Here is a 7,108-nt window from a genome sequence, read left to right as displayed (position 1 = left end):
CACTAGATACATCAAGCCATGGCCGTGTAACTTTTCATTTGTTAAATTTTTCACAGGCAACCAACAATCGAAAGGAATTCACCATTTAAATACTCCTGCCTTCTTGTGCACATCCACTTGCAAATTTTCAGAACCCATCCTTTGACCAACACAGCCTTCATTGTCACCAGATTTCGTTCATTTTGAGGGCATATTCCTGATATTGCAGAGTCTGGAACTCGTAATGCTGACTTTTTCCACTAACATTCTAGCTTCACAAAGAAATCTAGCTCATTGTTCTAAAAGAGAGCACACTTGTTCTTTAAAAAATGACTTCGTAAAGAGCTATCCCTCTCATGTCAAAAATTCCATGTAGGCTATCTTCGTGCACTATTGTTCCACTCATACAAATACAAAACGTTCTGTGGTGACAAGTTCGAGTCACGTGACAACTGAAACTCATTTGTAACTTCACATTGACAGTTTCAGGAATGGAGCAGCGCTTGAGGCCGCATCTGTGTTCGCCTATTAGAGCTTCCAGTTGTCTGACAGAAAATGTTGCAATTGAATGGCGAAGTGGGAAAAAGTAAGTAAATTGCCAATAATTTGTTTAACCTCCCCCCAGGGATAAAATTTATCAAGCAGTGAGGGGGACACAAGTATCCAGAGGGGGGAATTCCCCCATCCCCCCTACAAATACCACACTGGTAGTGAGCCCTCAAATATGGATCATGAACTTCATGACATGAAGTGAAAGACGTCACCCGTGCGAACTAAATTTAGACGCTGGAGCAAAAAGCCCTCGATGCAGCTCTCTAGTACCCTACCGATTGATTAGAGACTGGGTGAAACCCAGAACCACTTTATACATGGACATTGTCGTAAAATTTCCCTATTGAGATCGCTTTCTCTGGGAATCAAACTCGGGTTCCCCGCGTGACAGACAGACATCCCATTGAATGAGCCCTTGCGGCTCTGTTAGTAAAATATGGCATTACCTATTTAAAAAAAAAAACAACTATATCGTCCTCACCCATGCACGTCCGCAGGATTTTTTCCAGGGAGGGGCAAGGAAGGTATTTTTTTTCCAGGGTGGGCCAACATGGCATATTTTCCCTAATAATAGTGTTCATCCCTCAAGAAACATTGCTTAAATGCTTAAATTTGAATTTATCATGTTCGTGCAATAACTATCACACATCATTCTGGCTGAAATTAAATTACATGTGTGAGATATGTAATTTTTGGTTGACTTTCGTTTTCCAAGGGGGGGGGGACGGCCCTCCACCCTTTCCCCCCTTCCTGACGCCCATGTCCTCACCTTAAGTGCCTACGTACCTTTTTGTGTAAATTTAAATTATAGATAAATTAATTAGAAGCTAATTGTCGTTACAATAAATTGATCTGAAACAAAGGATTTTCTTGTCATAATCCATGACCGGGCATAATCTGTTTCAGCAGCATATAAGGACGTGTTTAGAAGGAGAGTTGGGGGTTTACCCCCTCCCCTCTGACTATATACTCTAAATAATAATACCAATTGCAAAGAATGACAGAATTTCCCTAATGCCCCTTCCCCTTCAACACAAATACTAACTTGGTAAATGGTAATAATGTGATAACAATACAGTACTCGAGTCGTCTTCATGTCCGAACACGTTGAGAACTCACTTTACGATCTCGCCTTGCTTAGAGGGTTATGGATAGTGGCGTAGCAAGGGGGTGGGCGAAGCGGGCGACCGCCCGGGGCCTAACCCCCGAATGGGCCTCCCGTCTCATGGTGTTGATACAAAAAATGTATTAAATAGAAGTGAGAGAGAAATAGATGGAAAAGGCTAATTTTTGTAGGCAATAAAATTAAAACATTCTGTCTCTATCTGGCTTTAAATTCTAGTTAAACGTTATACAGGTGGGCGGGCTCATTTCTAGTCTGTGCCTAAGGGGCTTGGAAAATGTAAAAATTATTGCCGCATTTCTCATGTGAAACATTTACACAACATTTAACTTGCGTGGACATTGTTCTTTTCTCGAATAAAAGCCAATTTATCTTGTATTTTCTTCTTTCTCTCGACCTTAACCTTTCGATTTTTATATGTTAACAATAAAGCACCTCCAACTGCCACGAAGCAAGTGCAAGGCATTTAAATGCTTGGGTTGTTTGCAACTCAAGAAGGCAATGGATTACATAAGCAGTTCTTCCTACAGCTTCATATTTCAGCTCCCGGAAAGCAAAGAAATACATTTTTAGGGTGAGTGAAATTATTAAATATCATTTTCTCCAGTAAGGTTTTATTATTTAAATATGATAATTTTCTGACGTATCCCTGAAGATTATGTATCGATTCACATTGAGAGTTGAAATTTAAAAACGGATGGGGGGCTCGCATTCTAATCTCGCCCAGGGTCTTACGATATGTTGCTACCCCACTGGATATGTGTTCGCGTCCCCGCCTGGGCATTAGCGTTTCGTGGCACTTGCACTTTAATCGATTTCGTCTCAACATCATCCATGTTCTTGCGATTTGGCCTAAAGGTAGAAAACCGACATTGAATAATCAAATTCAAATGCAAAGGTAAAATCCGTACAAAATAAACATCCAATCATTCTCATGATTATACGGCTCAAAACATAACCGTGCTATTTTACTGGCCCTTAATTTCTCCACGTTTCTAAAATTTCATAGAATACAACTATGACTAACGATAACCTAGTTTTACTCCACTACGTAAATATTTTTCTTCGAATCAACAGATAACCGTTTCCGCCGGGGTTACGTTGACACAGGCTTAAGAAAAACCACTAGACTCAAGTTACAAGTAATTTAACCTACATTAACACGGTGTTGTAATTATTTAAAATGAATGGAATAGAATATTAGTTCAATGTAAGCCAAACAGGCTTCAAGTCAGGAAGGTTGTTCTTTCTAAATCATGTTATTGTATTTCGTTCCTCTTTTGGCTTTAGGTGAGTATACTATTATACTATCTATGAAATATTTTGTACGAATTGCTTGAATTTGACATGTGCCAGTAACCTTCGCTCGTTTTGTGATAATCGCATATTTTCATTCTAATTCAACCGTTACCTTATCTACATTGTTTATAAATCCTCTTACTAGCCGCCGAAGTCCAGTCTGACTGCCACGCGGAAGACTCGGGCAGCGTGATGCTGATCACATCTCTTCTGTGTCTGAGATCGAGAATGTGTAGAGCCCTACATCCACACTCATCTCCCCCTCCCACGTGCCTTCATGGCCGACCTCCGTCTCTGTGGTGGAGTGGTTAGCACAGCGCGCCACGACGTAGCGGTTCCGGGTTCGAATCCCGGCCTGTCATAGGTAGGCTATTCTTTGGAAGTGTCCCTTCATCAATTTCATATCATCACTAATCCTTATTGTCGCGATTGGTCAAAACTAGAAGAAGTGCGACGTAAAATTACCTACTTCAATCTATCAACCAACCTTTATCTTCACTTTTGTAACATACTATAGAGAGACCACAAGGGAAAAAACCTTGGACGAAAAGTCCCAGCGCAGCTTTCCCTTCTTCCGTTCAGCTCGGTCCATAAGGAAGCATGGTCCACTCTCCTCCTCCCCTCGTCGCGGGAGTTCTGTGCACAGGATTCGCGGGTCTGCGCAGGTTGATTTGCTTGTGGTTCCACTATACTTTCTGTTATTATTATATTAACTTCTTTGCCTCTCTAAGGTAATCGAGACGCTGGCATTGAAAGATGAATTCGTGTAGACTACCTTTTTTTGTATTTGCCTAATTTGCTTCTTTTTTTACACTCTAGGAAAATTGCAACGAAGAGGATGAATGATGATTACATGAAAGTGGTGAAGAAACAAACATAAAATAACACCCATGTTGAGGTCGGGAGTTGGGACTCGAACCGAGAACAGTCAAGGCACCCAGTGCAATACTGTAATGACTCAAACCGACCTCCGTGGCTGAGTGGTTAGCACAGCACACGACACAAGGAGTTCCGGGTTTCGAATATCGGCCTGTGCATGGATGTTCTTCGGAAGTGTCCCTTCATCAATTTCACGTCATCACTCAATCTCATCTTCGCAATTAGCCAAAAGTGGAAGAAAGGCGAAGTACGATAACCAAAGAAAAGAAAATCAATAAAATTGCAGGAGCAAAATGTGGGGGCAGTTGTCGCCACTAGTGAAAACTAACTTGTTTTTGTCCTGTAAGTGACGGAGAAAGGTATAGGCAGTAGCGGCGAGGGGGCCCGTTGCCATCCCCCCACACACTTTTTGCCACTTTTTCTCCTGCACTATGCTAAACCTTATCGAAAAAGGGAAAGAAAAGTGTTCTTCCTCCCCCCCCAGCAGCTTTGGAACCCAATCGCCACCACTGAGTATGGGCGAACCCAGACTTTTTCCAGAGGGGACAAAATAAAACATTTTTTTCGTAGAGGGACAAGCAAAACTTTTTCAAGAATGTTTATTTTGAATTTGAACTTTACTTCCAACGTACAGAGAACAAACACAACGAACGAAATTATATTTTTCACACCCATTTTCCAGAAGGTACAGTGCCCCCTTGCTCCCAGCTGCATACGCCCATGGAGATAGGTTATCTATCACATACTTCAAGTTTTTACAAGTCATTATGTGTGGGGTCCTTTAAGTGTCGGCACATCAGGATCGGCAAAAGAAGAAAAAAAGTCCTTTTAGAAAATTTCGAAAGCGTTTCATTCCTGAAATTCGAGAACAACCAGTTCAGGGTGAAATAGTATACAAAATTCAAGATTTCCATGCCGGCCTCCGTGGAAGAGTGTTTAGCATCTCTGGGGTTCACCCAGCCTCAAATCAATAAGTACCTGGGGAGGGGGTAAATGCGGCCGGAGCGTGGTGCTGATCACATCACCTCCAAAATGGCCGAGATCGAGGGTGTGTGTGACCATAGCCCCTACATCCCATCAAAATGTGGTATGTGCATGGGGAAATATATTTTTTCACCTTTACGTAAATTTAAATATATATAATATCTGTCCCTCTATGTGAATTTTGGGGGGAAGAAAGTGCCTTGCTCCCCAAAGTAGGTGCCTGTGTGTGTGTGTGTGTGTGTGCGTGTATGTGCAGTGCATGTATATGTATGCTGTTTGATGGATTTGGTTTATTTTACTTCACTTTTCTTCCACTTTTGGTTAATCATGAAGATGAGAATGAGTGATGATATGATGAAATTAATGAAGGGACACTCACAAAAAGAAAACTTGCCCAAGCTTAGATTGAACCTGGGACCCCTGTCATCACAGCCTGCTGTGCTAACCACTCCGCCACGGAGGTCAGCATGTATCTGTATGTGGGTTGGGGTATGTGTATCTGTGTGTGTAAAGTTAGCCATGGTTACCAATGTTTATTCATATGATTGGAAGGATAATGGTAGAAATCACACATAACTATTGGAGCATCCCCAAATTATCTTTCTGGATACATCATTTATTGGTAGTTATATTGAAATCAAAATTTAATTTCAGGCCTGGCAGCATATGGGCTACCTCAACATGATCCCATCTTGCAAGAGTTCTCAACACATCCTAGAAGTTCTCCTTGGGTTCCTGAGGAAATAGTAACACTGAAGCAGACAGTGTTTCAACACTTGGAGAATATCTCATTTAATTTGGAAGAAGCTTTCATAATTAAACAAAAATTCCCAAGTAAGATGTTCTCTACACAATTTGTGCGTGAGGTAAGAAAATGTCAGTCTTGTAAATGCATTGAATTGTGTGTATTACACTAAATTAGTAAAACTAATAGACTCTAGAGTTTCTATACCTACGAAAGTCCACTTCTCAGATAGTCTAATTTGGACTGCATCCACAGCTTAAACTGGAATCCGAATCATTGTGCAATGTGCCTTGATCAGAGATTGAACCTGAGACCAGGGTTGTTGAAGGTCCAGGAGTTTTAAATAAATTCAATTCCAGTCCAGGAGAGAAAATCAGCAGGCGTAAATGGGTTCTGGACCATAAAGAACCTTTTTATGTTTAAAGTATTTCAATTCGGTCCAGGAACATTTTTTCCAGGTGTATTTAGATATGGTCCAGGAACATTTTCTCCGGATGCATTTAAATACGGTCCACAAACCTTTTTCAATGAATCAATACACAACTTGGACCGAATTAAAATTATGCAAGAAAAAAGATTTCAGTTCTGTTACAGAACCCAATAGAACCCATTAGAATTTATGGGTTCCTGAACCTTTAACGACCCTGCCTGAGACCCCCCTTGAGTTCAAGATGACAGCTTTACCACTACCACTACCATTCGGGTAGGCCATAAAGTTTTTTGACCAATCCAGTTATATATAAAAAAGTAAAAAGGTAAAGTGTTCCCCTGTGCATAGCACCATGCCATGAAGGCGTATAGGGGGTGTGGGGGTAACGCCCCACACTTTCTTGATCCGGTCGTGACTGGGGGTGATGTGATCAGCATCACGCCCCTAACTGCCTTTACCCCCCAGGGTTTCCCCCAGGTACCCATGTTATTCGACGCTGGGTAGGCGCCGGGGCCGCTTCCACCGTTAGAAAAGTTCCCGGATTTGAACCGGCCGGGGATCGAACCCGGGACCTTGAGTATGGTAGTCAGACGCGTTACCGACTGAGCCACCGCGGCCACAATCCAGTTATATATTCAGTTCATATTTGTCACACATAAAAAAATATGTTCTTTGTTGCAGGTGGAAGGTGAAAATATAATTCTAATGTTCCAAGGAAGATATTGGAATACATCAAATGATAGAATCCTTGTAATAGGTACACACATTGAAGACACTGACTTTGATGTTAACACTGGAGTTGCTGCATTGGTTAGAATTTCTAGAATGCTTGAAATAATTCTTGGTTCAAGAAAATCTGAGTTGCTGTACACAACAATATTTGTAATATTTGATCTTCATGTAAGTATTCTTTGAAGACAACTACGTCTAAAAAAAATCATTAAAATATTTATAGGCAATTCTCAGATATTGAATTACTATTTTTATTGTTGTCAATTTTACTGATGGAATTGTAACTCCCTGCATTTTAAACTCAATTTTTTGATGTAATGAAGTTTTTACATTAGTTATTCTGTTTGAATACTATTATTTCTGTTATTAACATTCAAAATAACAA

Source organism: Lepisma saccharinum, chromosome 3 (genome assembly GCF_977018435.1).
Source record: "Lepisma saccharinum chromosome 3, izLepSacc3.1, whole genome shotgun sequence".
Classification (NCBI taxonomy): Eukaryota; Metazoa; Arthropoda; class Insecta; order Zygentoma; family Lepismatidae; genus Lepisma; species Lepisma saccharinum.
Note: the sequence above shows the minus strand (reverse complement) of the source record.